Below are 17,712 nucleotides of genomic sequence, written 5' to 3' on the forward strand. Positions count from 1 at the left end.
TTAACAATGGAGTTGTGAGGAGAATCTATCAATTTTTAGACCACGCCATTGACATCAGTAATCAACAGCATTTTTTAAAGATATACAGGAAAGTAACCTCAACAGACACAGTAATACCAGCCAGTTCCCAGCATCCCATAACACACAAACATAGAGCCTTCCGCTTTGCAGCATAAGATTCCACCTTTAGTACAGAGTGGAATTTATAGAATTTACTGAAATATGTGTGGAAAATTATATGTAGGTCAATAAGGTAGGTCTGTAGCCATCACACTAACTGAGAATGAAGAGAGTTAGAGACTGAGAAAGAAAGTGCCACCTGAGCTGAACATGCTCTGAATGAATGTCATTTATGTGATGTGAAATGTGATGTTCTCCATAAAGAAACTAAAGTGAGAAAAGTAACATTACTTGAAATTCTGGTCATTAATAAACACCAATCCAAAAATCCTGACCTGGCCCGCCGGCCGTTGTGGCCGTGCGGTTCTAGGCGCTTCAGTCTGGAACCGCATGACCGCTACGGTCGCAGGTTCGAGTCCTGCCTCGGGCATGGATGTGTGTGATGTCCTTAGGTTAGTTAGGTTTAAGTAGTTTTAAGTTCTAGGGGACTGATGACCACAGCTGTTAAGTCCCATAGTGCTCAGAGCCATTTGAACCATTTTTTTTGACCTGGCCCTTATCACCAAACACAGTTTCATTACTCGCCCTTATTAAAGTAGCAGCCAGTTATTGTTTCTCTTAACATTAGCTAATAAGCTTTTTAGAACTGTTCTACACCCATATTCCATAGACAATTTTCTTCCACTCCCTTTATTTGGTCTGCTCATCACATTCACCAGTTTGTCCATATGACATAGTAGCCTGTGCCATTACTCATTTGTAGAACATTTCTGTTTTATACACTCACAGTTTTAATATTTGAATCTACTGTAATGTAAGATTTATTTGTTCAGTGGCTCTTTAGGTTTTACATCTTGCTTGTGTTTTGTATCGATATAGTCATAAAATGTCACTTATCTTTGTAAAGCATTCTTTGTCCAGCTATAAACTCTCGCTGATGTATGGACTGTCTGTTCAACATTAAGTTATCTGACAATGACCTAAGAAGCCGAAAACCAGCTAATAATGAACTAATAAATACTATTGTGGAATATTAATACGTTATATTCAAATTATTAATATGTCTATGTCTCTCCAAGCACCAACTGAAAATTCCATAAATATTGTCAAAAAGCAAAATAATACCTAATATCAGCTTTTTAAAAATTTCATTGTTATTAAATTTTACATTATATTAACTGGACCCATTGTTGTCTATTACCATTATTATAGCTACTTCTCAAGTAAAACAGAAGTCTTGGAGTCAGTTTGTTTTCTGTCACTGTATGACAACAACTCAACCTACACTATGTGTATGTTCGAAGAAAACGAAAAACAAATTTAGAGTTTACTTGAAGAGTTTGAAGCATTATGATAAATCAGAGTCAGAATCATCTGATGAGCGTGAAGAACTGGAACATAAAACTGATAGAGCGATATATGGCGATGACAATGATATGAGCTTTGAAAATAATTATTTATACTTACGAAAAGACAAATCAACGAAATGGATGAAGAACGCTCGACCAAGAAATGTAACGACACAATCTGAAAATATTATTATTCACCTACCAGGTGTGAGAAGTGAAGCCAGAATTGCGAAATCGATTTTACAGCTTTGCCTCTTCTATTTTGATCAAGGTATATTCGAAAAATATGTCGATATATTAGTGTACATAAGAACCATTTCAGGGGATCTTGCCTGGTGACGGAACGCCAGAGACAGATCTGACTGAAATTAAGGCTTTTAGTTATTTTGGCCTGGTTTTTACCGCTCTTGGCCTATGTACCTAAGGTACCGGTGGGATACAGATGGTTTTGGAACTGAGACATTCCACTCAACAATGAGTTTGTAGCGGTTTGTGTTCCTGTTCGCATACATACAATTTGAGGACATTCAAAGCAGGCCCGAGAGAATGGAAATAGATAGTGGCATTCAGAGGAAAGCGTAATTTTTGCCAGTATATACCAAGCAAGTAATCGAAATGTTGTCTGAAATTCCAAAACACTATGATGCCAGGACTTGATATGCTCTTACCATGGAGGTATATGTCGGAAAACAGCCAGATGGGCCACACAAAGCTTCAAGCTCGCCACAAGATGTGATGCGAAAATTTGCCTGATCAAGACAACCGAAGGCACTGGCTGCAATATAACAGCAGACAATTGTTTTACTAATTGCATGTTGTCTAATGAGCTGGGAAGAAAAAACTGAACTTCCTCCTGAATTTGTGGGTATACAGTAACATGAAGCAAATAGCAGCTTAATTGAAGTTCAAAACTATTTGACAAAGGTGTCGTATGTGCCAAACAAGAACAAGAACAGAATACACATTTCTTTTATGCACTTCAGTAACAAAATAGATGACAGCACAAGAGAGAAAAAGAAGCCTGAAATTATCACAGTGTACAATTCCACAGAAGCAGGAGTCGATACTTTTAATGAAGTGCATACCACCTGCTCCACGTCAAGAAAAACTAGATGCTGGTCTTGTGCAATATTTTTCCATTTCCTGGATATTTTTGGAATAAGTTCTCAAAGACTATTTACCAGAAATAATAAAATTAATAATAGAACCAGAAGACTGTTCCTATGAGAACTAGGATTTCAGTTAATACAACCAGTTATAAACAAGAGAGCAGAAAAGATATCCTTACCCAGATCCATCAGACAGAATGTGGCCAAGATGACAACACAAAAACGTGAAAACGAAGAACCTTCAGCAGGAAGACAGGGGCTTGCAAAAAGAAATGTAGAGTATGAAAGAAACAAGAAGGGAATATGTATAAAGTGTCAAGAAGTAAAGACTGGGAAACCAAAAGTTTCTGTGCGAAGAACATAAAAAATGTATCTAAATCATATAGTAAAAATATGTAATGATTGTTTCCATAAACAAGATGTTTTTGATTCAGAATAAAGCAAGAAATAAAATAATTACTATTTGCAGTGTTAATGTATAAATTAATATTACCAATGCATTTGACTTGTATAAGCCAGTGGAAGAATTTGAGATGTCAATAGAATAATATTACAGCAAAGATTTTTTGAACTATAACATTATTTAGTCACTTCTACATCTACAACTACACTCCTGGAAATGGAAAAAAGAACACATTGACACCGGTGTGCCAGACCCACCATACTTGCTCCGGACACTGCGAGAGGGCTGTACAAGCAATGATCACACGCACGGCACAGCGGACACACCAGGAACCGCGGTGTTGGCCGTCGAATGGCGCTAGCTGCGCAGCATTTGTGCACCGCCGCCGTCAGTGTCAGCCAGTTTGCCGTGGCATACGGAGCTCCATCGCAGTCTTTAACACTGGTAGCCTGCCGCGACAGCGTGGACGTGAACCGTATGTGCAGTTGACGGACTTTGAGCGAGGGCGTATAGTGGGCATGCGGGAGGCCGGGTGGACGTACCGCCGAATTGCTCAACACGTGGGGCGTGAGGTCTCCACAGTACATCGATGTTGTCGCCAGTGGTCAGCGGAAGGTGCACGTGCCCGTCGACCTGCGACCGGACCGCAGCGACGCACGGATGCACGCCAAGACCGTAGGATCCTACGCAGTGCCGTAGGGGACCGCACCGCCACTTCCCAGCAAATTAGGGACACTGTTGCTCCTGGGGTATCGGCGAGGACCATTCGCAACCGTCTCCATGAAGCTGGGCTACGGTCCCGCACACCGTTACGCCGTCTTCCGCTCACCCCCCAACATCGTGCAGCCCGCCTCCAGTGGTGTCGCGACAGGCGTGAATGGAGTGACGAATGGAGACGTGTCGTCTTCAGCGATGAGAGTCGCTTCTGCCTTGGTGCCAATGATGGTCGTATGCGTGTTTGGCGCCGTGCAGGTGAGCGCCACAATCAGGACTGCATACGACCGAGGCACACAGGGCCAACACCCGGCATCATGGTGTGGGGAGCGATCTCCTACACTGGCCGTACACCACTGGTGATCGTCGAGGGGACACTGAATAGTGCACGGTACATCCAAACCGTCATCGAACCCATCGTTCTACCATTCCTAGACCGGCAAGGGAACTTGCTGTTCCAACAGGACAATGCACGTCCACATGTATCCCGTGCCACCCAACGTGCTCTAGAAGGTGTAAGTCAACTACCCTGGCCAGCAAGATCTCCGGATCTGTCCCCCATTGAGCATGTTTGGGACTGGATGAAGCGTCGTCTCACGTGGTCTGCATGTCCAGCACGAACGCTGGTCCAACTGAGGCGCCAGGTGGAAATGGCATGGCAAGCCGTTCCACAGGACTACATCCAGCATCTCTACGATCGTCTCCATGGGAGAATAGCAGCCTGCATTGCTGCGAAAGGTGGATATACACTGTACTAGTGCCGACATTGTGCATGCTCTGTTGCCTGTGTCTATGTGCCTGTGGTTCTGTCAGTGTGATCATGTGATGTATCTGACCCCAGGAATGTGTAAATAAAGTTTCCCCTTCCTGGGACAATGGATTCACGGTGTTCTTATTTCAATTTCCAGGAGTGTACGTACATACTCTGCAAGATATCATATAGTGTGTGCGGTGGTTACCATGTACCACTACTAGCCATTTCCTTTCCTGTTCCATTTGCAAACAGGAAGCGCCAAAGAAACTGCTCTAGGCATGTGTATTCAAATACAGAGATACGTAAACAGGCAGAATACGGCGCTGGCGTCGGCTGTCTGGCGCAGTTGTTAGATCGGTTACTGCTGCTACATTGGCAGGTTATGAAGATTTAACTGAATTTGAACGGGGTGTTATGGTCGGCACAGGAGTAATGGAACACAGCATCTGCCAGGTAGCGATGAAGTGGGGATTTTTCCGTACGACCGTTTAACGAGTGTACCGTGAATATCAGTAATCCGGTAAATCATAAAATCTCCGATATCACTGCGGTCGGAAGAACATCCTGCAAGAACGGGAGCAACGACGACTGAAGAAAATCTTTCAACATGACAGAAGTGCAACCCCTCTGCAAATTGCTACAGATTTCAATGCTGGGCCATTAACAAGTGTCAGCGAGCGAACCATTCAACGAAACATCATCGATACGGGCTTTTGGAACCGAAGGCCCACTCGTGTATCCTTGATGACTGCACGACATAAGGCTTTATGCCTCGCCTGAGCCCGTCAACACTGACATTGGACTGTTGATGACTGGAAACATGATGCTTGGTCAGACCAGTCTCATTTCAAATTTTATCTAGCAGATGGACATGTACGGGTATGGAGACAACCTCGTGAATCCATGGAACCTGCATGTCAGCAGGGGACTGTTCAAGCTGGTGGAGGCTCTGTAATGGTGTGGAGCGTATGCAGTTGGAATGATATGGGACTCCTGATACGTCTAGATATGACTCTGACAGGTGACACGTACATAAGCATCCTGTCTGATCACCTGCATCCATTCATGTCCATTGTGCATTCCGACGGACTCGAGCAATTCCAGCAGTACAATGCGACACTGCAAACGTCCAGAATTGCTACAGAGTGGCTCCAGGAACACTCTTCTGAATTTAAACACATTCGCTGGCCACCAAACTCTCCAGACATGAACATTATTGAGCATATCTGGGAAGCCTTGCGACTTGCTGTTCAGAAGAGATCTCCACCCCCTCATACTCCTACGGATTTATGGACAGCCCTGCAGGATTCATGGTGTCAGTTACCTCCATCACTACATCAGACATTAGTCGAGTCCATGCCACGTCGTGTTGCGGCACTTCTGCGTCCTCGCGGGGGCTCTGCATGATTCGTATTAGGTAGGTGTACCAGTTTCTTTGGTTCTTCCGTGTATATGCCTCTGCATGAGCCCTAATTTCTCGTATCTAATCTTCGTGATCCTTACGTGTAATGTATGTTGGTGCTAGTATAATCGATCGGCGGTCAACTTCAAATGTCGGCTCTCCAAATTTTCTCAATAGTGTTTCTCGAAAAGAATGTCTACTTCTCTCCGGGTATTCCCATTTGAGTTCCCAAAGCACCTTCGTAACACTTACGTCTTGTTTGAACCTACCGGGCCGGCCGGAGTGGCCGAGCGGTTCTAGGCGCTACAGTCTGGAAACGCGCGAGCGCCACGGTCGCAGGTTCGAATCCTGCCTCGGGCATGGATGTCTGCGATGTCCTTAGGTTAGTTGGGTTTAAGTAGTTCTAAGTTCTAGGGAACTGATGACCTCAGAAGTCATTTGAACCATTTGAACCTACCGGCAACAAATTTAGCAGCCCACATCTGAATTGTTTCGATATCTTCCTTCAATCCTAGCTGATAAAAATCCCAAACACTCGAGTAGAGTAGGTCGCCCCTGCGTCCTATAAGCGGTCTCCTTTATAAGTGAACCATACTTTCCTGAAATCCTCCTAATAAACCGAAGTCGACCATTCGCCTTCCCTATCACAGTTCTCACATGGACGTTTCATTATTATCGCCTTGCAACGTTAAGCCCAGGTATTTAAACGTCTTGACTGTGTCAAGCAGGAAACTACTAATACTGTATCTGAACATTACACGTTTGTTCTTCCTACTCATCAGCGCATTTAGAGCTAGATGCCATTGATCACACCAACTACAAATTTTGTCGAAGTCGTCTTGTGTCTTCCTACAGTCACTCAACTTCGGCATCTTAACGTACACCACAGCATCATCAGCAAACAATCGCAGCTTGCTGCCCACCCTGTCTGCCAAATCATTTATGTATATAGAAAATAACAGCGGTGTATCACACTTTCCTGGGCACTCCTGATGATACCCTTGTCTCTGATGGACACTCACCGTCGAGTACAACACACTGGGTTCTATTACTTAGGAAACCTTCGAGCCACTGACATATCTGTGAACTTATTCCATATGTTCGTACTTTCGTTAACAGCCTACACTGGGGCACAGTGTCAAACGCTTTCCATAAATCTGGAAATTTGGAGTCTGCCTATTGCCCTTCGTCCATAGTTCGTAGTATATCGTGTGAGAAAAGGGCAAGCCCAGTTTAGCTCTAGCGATGCTTTCTAAAAACCAGTAGAGTGTTATAATTCAGTGTGCCCGTTTATGGCAGTGATATGGAAAGCCTTGTGGTAGCTTTACATACTAATGTCACATGGCATTTACTGAGCTGGCAGGCGCTCTCACTGCAGCGATGACTCCCACAGTGTCGTGGTCATGTGGTGCGAAGCGTGTTCAGTCAACATTAGTGTTTTCACTCCTAGGCACGGCATGGTAGTGTTTGAGAAAACGTAACGTGTAGTTACTAAAACTCGCAGTAGCATTTTCTCACATTCCATGCTATTTGAACTGTGCTGTGAGACTGGTAAGGAGTGAAATGGAAGTATTTACGAGCAATCGTCCCATGTTGTGCCGCACAGTACACAACAGCAATCAGCTGCAGCAAATACATGTCATGAAAAGGGCGCTTTCTGAAATGCTGTCGGACAAACTGAAACGGGTCTTTCGTAATTCCGTAATTCAGAAGCCGCTAATAACTCTCAGATCTCCTTAAAAAATAAGTAATAATGAACAGTCCTATTACCATAGGTTGCCTGTCCTATCCTCATAAAGCATGTAATGTATGCTGGGAGCTTCGTGTTTCCGCCTGTTGATTTGCACTGTATTACCTTGACAAATCCTATATCATTGTGAGATGATCCTTGAATGAATAAAGAAATCAATACACATTATAAAAAAGTATTTGTGAGGATGTATGTTCCACAACTCTTTCTAAACCACTAGAGTGTGCTCCCTGCCGCCGTTGGATAAGCAGCTGCTGCAGCAAGTCGTATACTCCTAGCTCACTCATTTGTTACATAGTTTAATTCTTAATTTCTTTGCGTGTTTTTGGTACTTGCATTGTTTAATTCATAAATTTCGGGCGTATTATAGTATTTTAGAGTTGTAGCATCGCGCTTTAGTACCTGAATAGTGTAAATTCGCGTAGTCGTCTGTCTTCTGTTTGTGTTTTGAACGGCCAGTGTCGGTTGGTCAGTCAGTGTGCTCCCTGCCGCCGTTGGATAAGCAGCTGCAGCAGCAAGTCGTATACTCCTAGCTCACTCATTTGTTACATAGTTTAATTCTTAAGTTCTTTGCGTGCTTTTGGTACTTGCATTGTTTAATTCATAAATTTCTGGCGTATTATAGTATTTGAGAGTTGTAGCATCGCGTTTTAGTACCTGAATAGTGTAAAATCGCGTAGTCTCCTTCCGCCGCCGAGCAGTGTGTCAGGAGTGCGCAAGTAGCAGCATTACTGCATTTACTAGGCAATCTTGTATTTTAATAACCGTTTAAATTTTGTGTCGATTTGTTTGCGCTCTCTGTAGATTAGTTCAGACGTTCTTTGCACAACAGTTTTTAGCATGGATAGGGACTGCAACTGCTGTGTTCGGATGCAGGCTGAGTTGGCATCCCTTCGCTCCCAGCTTCAGGCAGTGTTGGCTTCAGTCACACAGCTTGAGGCTGTTGCCAATGGGCATCACTGTGGGGGTCCGGATGGGGGTTTGTCGGGGACGGCCAGCTCGTCCCACGCATCCCCCGATCGGACTACGACTGTGGTTGCCCGGGATACTGCCCGCATTGAGGCTGATCCCTCACCTGTGGTAGAGTGGGAGGTCGTCTCAAGGTGTGGCAGAGGGCGAAAGATATTCCGGAGGGCTAAACGGAAGGCCTCTCCAGTTTGTTTGACGAACCGGTTTCAGGCTCCGTCTCAGGCTGATACTGATCTTCGGCCTGACATGGCTGCTTGTCCTGTTCCAGAGGTTGCCCCTCAGTCTGCAAGATCCGGGCGGTCGCATAGGGTGGGCTTACTGGTAGTTGGGAGCTCCAACGTCAGGCGTGTAATGGGGCCCCTTAGGGATATGGCAGCAAGGGAGGAGAAGAAAACCAATGTGCACTCCGTGTGCAAAAAAAAAAAAAAAAATTGTTCAAATGGCTCTGAGCACTATGGAACTTAACATCTATGGTCATCAGCCCCTAGAACTTAGAACTACTTAAAACTAACTAACCTAAGGACAGCACACAACACCCAGCCATCACGAGGCAGAGAAAATCCCTGCCCCGGCGGGAATCGAACCCGGGAACCTGGGCGTGGGAAGCGAGAACGCTACCGCACGACCACGAGATGCGGGCCTCCGTGTGCATACCGGGGGGAGTCATTCCAGATGTGGAAAGGGTCCTTCCGGATGCCATGAAGGGTACAGGGTGCACCCATCTGCAGGTGGTCGCTCATGTCAGCACCAATGATGTGTGTCGCTATGGATCGGAGGAAATCCTCTCTGGCTTCCGGCGGCTATCTGATTTGGTAAAGGCTGCCAGTCTCGCTAGCGGGATGAAAGCAGAGCTCACCATCTGCAGCATCGTCGACAGGACTGACTGCGGACCTTTGGTACAGAGCCGAGTGGAGGGTCTGAATCAGAGGCTGAGACGGTTCTGCGACCGTGTGGGCTGCAGATTCCTCGACTTGCGCCATAGGGTGGTGGGGTTTCGGGTTCCGCTGGATAGGTCAGGAGTCCACTACACGCAACAAGCGGCTACACGGGTAGCAGGGGTTGTGTGGCGTGGACTGGGCGGTTTTTTAGGTTAGATGGCCTTGGGCAAGTACAGAAAGGGCAACAGCCTCAACGGGTGCGGGGCAAAGTCAGGACATGCGGGGACCAAGCAGCAATCGGTATTGTAATTGTAAACTGTCGAAGCTGCGTTGGTAAAGTACCGGAACTTCAAGCGCTGATAGAAAGCACCGAAGCTGAAATCGTTATAGGTACAAAAAGCTGGCTGAACCCAGAAATAAATTCTGCCGAAATTTTTACAAAGGTACAGACGGTGTTTAGAAAGGATAGATTGCATGCAACCGGTGGTGGAGTGTTCGTCGCTGTTAGTAGTAGTTTATCCTGTAGTGAAGTAGAAGTGGATAGTTCCTGTGAATTATTATGGGTGGAGGTTACACTCAACAACCTAGCTAGGTTAATAATTGGCTCCTTTTACCGACCTCCCGACTCAGCAGCATTACTGGCAGAACAACTGAGAGAAAATTTGGGGTCACATAAATTTTCTCAGTATGTTATAGTTTTAGGTGGAGATTTCAATTTACCAGATATAGACTGGGACACTCAGATGTTTAGGACGGGTGGTAGGGACAGAGCATCGACAGACATTATACTGAGTGCACTATCCGAAAATTACCTCGAGCAATTAAACAGAGAACCGACTCGTGGAGATAACATCTTGGACCTACTGATAACAAACAGACCCGAAATTTTCGACTCTGTAAGTGCAGAACAGGGAATCAGTGATCATAAGGCCGTTGCAGCATCCCTGAATATGGAAGTTAATAGGCATATAAAAAAAGGGAGGAAGGTTTATCTGTTTAGCAGGAGTAATAGAAGGCAGATTTCAGACTACCTAACAGATCAAAACGAAAATTTCTGTTCTGACACTGACAATGTTGAGTGTTTATGGAAAAAGTTCAAGGCAATCGTAAAATGCGTTTTAGACAGGTACGTGCCGAGTAAAACTGTGAGGGACGGGAAAAACCCACCGTGGTACAACAACAAAGTTAGGAAACTACTGCGAAAGCAAAGAGAGCTTCACTCCAAGTTTAAACGCAGCCAAAACCTCTCAGACAAACAGAAGCTAAACGATGTCAAAGTTAGCGTAAGGAGGGCTATGCGTGAAGCGTTCAGTGAATTCGAAAGTAAAATTCTATGTACCGACTTGACAGAAAATCCTAGGAAGTTCTGGTCTTACGTTAAATCAGTAAGTGGCTCGAAACAGCATGTCCAGACACTCCGGGATGATGATGGCATTGAAACAGAGGATGACAAGCGTAAAGCTGAAATACTAAACACCTTTTTCCAAAGCTGTTTCACAGAGGAAGACCGCACTGCAGTTCCTTCTCTAAATCCTCGCACAGACGAAAAAATGGCTGACATCGAAATAAGTGTCCAAGGAATAGAAAAGCAACTGCAATCACTCAACAGAGGAAAGTCTACTGGACCTGACGGGATACCAATTCGATTCTACACAGAGTACGCGAAAGAACTTGCCCCCCTTCTAACAGCCGTGTACCGCAAGTCTCTAGAGGAACGGAAGGTTCCAAATGATAGGAAAAGAGCACAGGTAGTCCCAGTCTTCAAGAAGGGTCGTCAAGCAGATGCGCAAAACTATAAGACCTATATCTCTGACGTCGATCTGTTGTAGAATTTTAGAACATGTTTTTTGCCCGAGTATCATGTCGTTTTTGGAAACCCAGAATCGACTATGCAGGAATCAACATGGATTCCGGAAGCACCGATCGTGTGAGACCCAACTCGCTTTGTTTGTTCATGAGACACAGAAAATATTAGATACAGGCTTCCAGGTAGACGCTATTTTTCTTGACTTCCGGAAGGCGTTCGATACAGTTCCGCACTGTCGCCTGATAAAGTAAGAGCCTACGGAATATCAGACCAGCTGTGTGGCTGGATTGAAGAGTTTTTAGCAAACAGAACACAGCATGTTGTTATCAATGGAGAGACGTCTACAGACGTTAAAGTAACCTCTGGCGTGCCACAGGGAAGTGTTATGGGACCATTGCTTTTCACAATATATATAAATGACCTAGTAGATAGTGTCGGAAGTTCCATGCGGCTTTTCGCGGTTGATGCTGTAGTATACAGAGAAGTTGCAGCATTAGAAAATTGAAGCGAAATGCAGGAAGATCTGCAGCGGATAGGCACTTGGTGCAGGGAGTGGCAACTGACCCTTAACATAGACAAATGTACTGTATTGCGAATACATAGAAAGAAGGATCCTTTATTGTATGATTATATGATAGCGGAACAAACACTGGTAGCAGTTACTTCTGTAAAGTATCTGGGAGTATGCGTGCGGAACGATTTGAAGTGGAATGATCATATAAAATTAATTGTTGGTAAGGCGGGTACCAGGTTGAGATTCATTGGGAGAGTCCTTAGAAAATGTAGTCCATCAACAAAGGAGGTGGCTTACAAAACACTAGTTCGACCTATACTTGAGTATTGCGCATCAGTGTGGGATCCGTACCAGATCGGGTTGACGGAGGAGATAGAGAACATCCAAAGAAGAACGGCGCGTTTCGTCGCAGGGTTATTTGGTAACCGTGATAGCGTTACGGAGATGTTTAGCAAACTCAAGTGGCAGACTCTGCAAGAGAGGCGCTCTGCATCGCTGTGTAAGCTTGCTCGCCAGGTTTCGAGAGGGTGCGTTTCTGGATGAGGTATCGAATATATTGCTTCCCCCTACTTATACCTCCCGAGGAGATCACGAATGTAAAATTAGATAGATTAGAGCGCGCACGGAGGCTTTCAGACAGTCGTTCTTCCCGCGAACCATACGCGACTGGAACAAGAAAGGGAGGTAATGACAGTAGCACGTAAAGTGCCCTCCGCCACACATCGTTGGGTGGCTTGCGGAGTATAAATGTAGATGTAGATTGATTTCAGACAAACTTAGTACACATATACCTTACTGTCAGGTGATAATCGCTGTGGAGATAAGAACCATCTACCTATCAAAGGGTTGGAGATGAGGGTGGGAAAAGAGGCGTACTCCGTGACGCATGAATTCTCAGACTTTATTCATCTATTACTTGAGAATGAGAGCACTTAGCGACTTGCAACGAACTTTGCTTATAATTTCAAACCTTTACGAATTTTTTCCTCTCTGACAATCCGATGTTCAGGCAGTAAAAGTACCACATGAAGTTTGACTTTATTATTTCTTTACTAGCAATTGTATTCGCAACACATTACAGAGTCTGCACTTATACCACTGAATTTAAGTGCAAAATTATATCGTCGTACGACGCACAGCTCAGGAGATATGCCGTCATAAACAATGAGATGGGTGAAAAACTGTGTCATCATGTAGTTACTTCTTTGCTACTAACACCATTCTCAATAAATTTCGCAATATGTATCCACGTATGCTGCTGAATGTATCTACAAAATTATATCACTCTACAACACACAGTAGGAGATATGACTTCATAAACATTAAACACATAACAATAGGCTGTGTGACATGGACAAGGCCCCAGAACTGTAAATAAATACCTGAGCAACGCTACGTTTCTCCACAAGAAACTAAATAAATATAAAATTAGGACGACTTGGAGTTGACAGATTTCTCTTTATTTAGGAGGATGAATCTAACATTTTTTACCTGCTTGATTTAGATAACTTGAAGTATGCATAACAATTGTGCAAAATAATTGGTACACCAGCAATAAATAGAATGGATTCGTACTGCTATCTTTATTTGGGAAACAGTATTTCTTTATAAAGCAGAAATTTGTGAACATCACAAGTGGCTTTATGCGGGAATTGGCCTCATTTCCTCATCTTTCTGTTCATCAGACACTTTTTTTCATTCATAGTTTATTTATTTATTTTTCTTTATTCGTCCTTAGACAATTCGGTACAATAGTATTGGACATGTCAGAAACAAACGTTAATAATATATCTGTATAAAACAGCATAAGGTGAGAATGGGGTGGGAAATTGGACATGGCTTAATCAAAGGAATCATCTCAGCATTCACCTATGTCACAAGAGGAAACCATGGAAAACACAAGTCAGGATGGTGGGGTGGGGAACAAACCCCAGTCCTCCAGAATGCAAGTCCAGTACAGTAAATGTGGAGTAGCAACCTGGCTCAGTACACAATTGGATGGAGAATAGTGAAATACATCAGCCACATTGTGAGTGCAAAATGCACTGTAAGTAAATAAATTAAGAAATTTTTTAGAATAAAAAGTGAAGACATATAAAAGAATTACATGACACTGGATGCCGTAAAGAGCTCAGGCTTATGGCATATCAAATCAAATCAATTTTTATTGCGTTAAACAACTTCAGTGTTGTCATAGACAGCGTCAGAAAATACAAGGAAAGGTACCAAAACAAAATACAATACATAAATACAGGTTTTTTTAAAGGTACCAATCAGTTTTTAAAAATATACAGAAAAGTAATGTATTTACTGGTATACATCTCCTTGGATCAAATTTGTCACAGAATATGATACCGCCTATATTTTCACTACATGCTAGAATCATCAATCATTCTGGAGGCGTCTCAAGTTTTCTTCGAATTCCAGAATGTTGTAAGTTGTATTCAGAATCAGCCAGTTTTTTTAGTCTCTTCCCTAGTTGCTGTACTGGCATTTCCCTCAGTGTTATAGGCAGTTTGTTGAATAGCTTAATCCCTATGTAATTATGGCAGTTTTGGGTTTTCTTTAGCCTTACCTGGGGCATGTCAATGTAACGTTTATTTCTTGTGTTGTGTGAATGTACCTCCCCCCCCCCCCCCCACTGCTGTGAAGTTACTCTGGTTTTCTTTGATGTCTATCAGGCAGTGGTATATGAATATTATAGAGAGACTCATTATTTTCAGCTCCCTGAATACTGGTCTGCATGATTCATTGTCGGGTAATCCCTTTATACCCTTAACTGCCCTCTTCTGCCACTTAAAAACTTCCTGAGCCCCTGAAGAGTTCCCCCAAAGTATTACGCCATAAAACAGGTGCGAGTGGAAAAAAGCATAGTATGCCTCTAACATTTGGCTCTTACTGACAAGTCCAAAGTTTGCGCAATAAAAAAATTATTCTGGACAAGTTTCTTGCATAGTTGTTGCATATGTTCACCCCAGTTCAAATTCGGGTCTAAATAAATTCCTAGCAGTTTGACAGATGTGTTTACCGGCCTTCTGGTTTCAACTTACTCAAATGAAAATATATTGTCTCTGTTTGATTGCCATTTAAGACCAATGTATTGCTTTGCATCCATGTGATGGAGTTTTCTACCATGTCTGTATTTTTGTCCGTTAAAGTTTCCAAATTTCCGTCTGATTTTATTAAGGTGATGTCATCAGCATATACAATTGATTTGTCTGGCAAGTTATGTGGGAGGTCATTGATATACACTAGAAAGAGAAGTGGACCAATTACTGATCCTTGAATAACTCCGATTTCAATTTTGAGTATGTCTGATAGTTGGTTCTCAATTATGACCATTTGTTGTCCGTTATCAAGGTACGATTCTATTAGCGATAACTGTGAGCCCTTTATTCCGTATAGTTTTAACTTAGAAAATAAAATCTCATGGGAAGTAGTGTCGAAAGCCTTACTAAGGTCTAAGAGTGTAATACAAGTAATTAAATGTAGCTCGAAATTGGTAGAAATCTCGTGGATGATATTGTCTGTGGCTTTATTGGTTGATTTACCTGTCCTAAATCCAAACTGAGCGTTTTTAAATAAATTGTTCGTTTCAAAGTGGTTGTGGTTTCATGCAATATTTAATGACTTTTGATAAAATAGGGACAATCAAGACTGGTCTGTAGTTATTTGGTCAGTCTCTGTCCCCTGGATTGGAACTGTGATAGTCATTTTTAAACAACCTGGAAAGATTCCCTCCTCAAGGATGCAATTTAGGAGATAAGTTAACATTAACAATATTGTTTCTGAGATTTGTTTAATATCGCATTAGAGAAACCGTAATAATCCTCGGTTTTGGAGTTACTAAATTTTGTAATTATTTTAGACACTTCCCTAGGGCTGACTTGTTCCAACTAAAATTTAATCTCCTAGTTCTATCTGCGGTGTAGTTGCTCACTCTATGTTTATATGTTAACTTGAGATTGTCAGTGGGAGTAATATTTTTACATAATTTACAAAGAAGTCATTAAGTATGTTGGGTGCAATAGGCACTGATTCCTTTCTTACTTTTCTTCCTAATTCTTTATTTATAACTGCCCAGGCAGCTTTACACTTATTTTTAGAATTATTGATAAAATTGTCATTGTCTCTTATCTTGGCTGCTTTTATTTCCCTTCTATAGCCTTGTTTTGCCCTGGTATACATATCTTTATCTGCCTGGTTTACCTGTTTGGCTTTTTTATGAAGGATGATTGTAAACTTCCTAAGGGCTGCAAGTTCTGGAGTGAACCATTTGCAGCTCCGTTTCCTTTTCAAGTTATTTTGGTTATTTAGTGCCTTTGTTATCTTTGGACAGTATTTATTAATATTAAAGCTAAGTGTTGACAAAAAGTTTGTAAAGACCTCATTTACATTCTTATAGTTTAAAACTTTATTCTCCCAGTCCATCTCCCTTAAAATGAATCTCAGTTTTTCTGTATTCCTTTCCCCTAACATTCTGAACGTTTACTGTTCCCTTTTATAATGCTCAGTTCTTGTCATTGGAAAATGAATCCAGATCCCACTGTGGTCAGAGATGAGTGGATCTTCAACTCTGTATGAAAATGAATTTCTGTCCATGTTGGTGAGAATATTATCTAGGCAAAACTTCTTTCTTGTTGGTTGGTCATTAATCAGATATAAGTTGTATGATCTTAAAGTATTACATAATTGGGTCTTAGCATTTGACTGGGCTAAGAGATCAATATTAATGTCCCATAGATAAATTATATTGAAATTCTTGTATTTCTGTAGATGCTGTGTCAGTTGTTCCCAGTGGGTTATAAATATATTTATGTCTGCGTCTGGGGTGCAGTAGAGTGAGGTCAGAATCAGCTTAATTCCTGAGAAAAGGACACTTGCTACTTCCTACGACTGTTCTAAGCAGAAAGTTCCTAGATTCAATAACTGATGGTCTAGATGATTATTACTTCTTAGAAAAATTGAGACACCTCCATGACCAACTCTCTGTCTGTAAAAACCTGTTTTTAATTCAAACCCAGATGGAACATAGAGAGTTCCTTTAACCTCTGAGAGCCAGTGCTCATTAATACATAGAATATCACATAGAAAATCTTCCAAAAAATTCTCTAGCTCATGTATTTTGTTTCTCAGACACTGTACATTGATATGAAAAACACTTAAAATATCCTTCTCAATAGAAAAGTTCCCTAATTTCTGCTTGTATTCCTGAGTATTATGTGCTAGGGGCCTTGTTTTACAATTACTCTGTAAGGCATTCTCTGTGCAGTTGTTATGGGTACAAATTTCTAATCTAAAAAGTATTACTTTCCTGACTGCGCTTGAATAATATTCTAATGGCATTATGTTACTAATATCCTTATGCTTAGTTAGTACAATTTTACAAATTTCATCACTCAATAATCTTTTTTCTGGCTGATTTAAATGAAGTCCACGCCTGGTGTGCATTCCCCTTTCAAGATCAGAAATATCTACAACTTGAACTTTTTTGAAGTGCTTACTGACCTTTAATATATTAGAGGTTGTTGTTTTCACTGCTGAATTTACGCAAGAATTTTCCATCAAGTCGTGGCGGTGTGGTATATTTACGACAATTACATTAGTGTGAGTGAGTGATGACAATGAATCTTTCATTGATTTTTTCACTTTTTCCCCTTCGTTTCTATAAACGTCATTTGCACCACCGATAATAATCACAAAATCGTTTGATGATAGTTGTGCACACTCACGTTTCAAGTCCTTCGTAACTTCAGCTACATGGGCGCCTGGCTTGACCATCGATGAAACTTCTATTTCCGGGTTACTCCTGTGAATCTCCGCCGCTACCCCTCGTCCATGACTGTCTGCATAAATAAGCGCCTTCCCTAGTTTGATCTTCTTTCTCCTTTTTTCTCTAACTGCCTTCTGTTGCATGGGTGTGTAGTCGTCTGTAGTTTCTAC

This window comes from Schistocerca cancellata, chromosome 4, assembly GCF_023864275.1.
Source record: "Schistocerca cancellata isolate TAMUIC-IGC-003103 chromosome 4, iqSchCanc2.1, whole genome shotgun sequence".
NCBI lineage: Eukaryota > Metazoa > Arthropoda > Insecta > Orthoptera > Acrididae > Schistocerca > Schistocerca cancellata.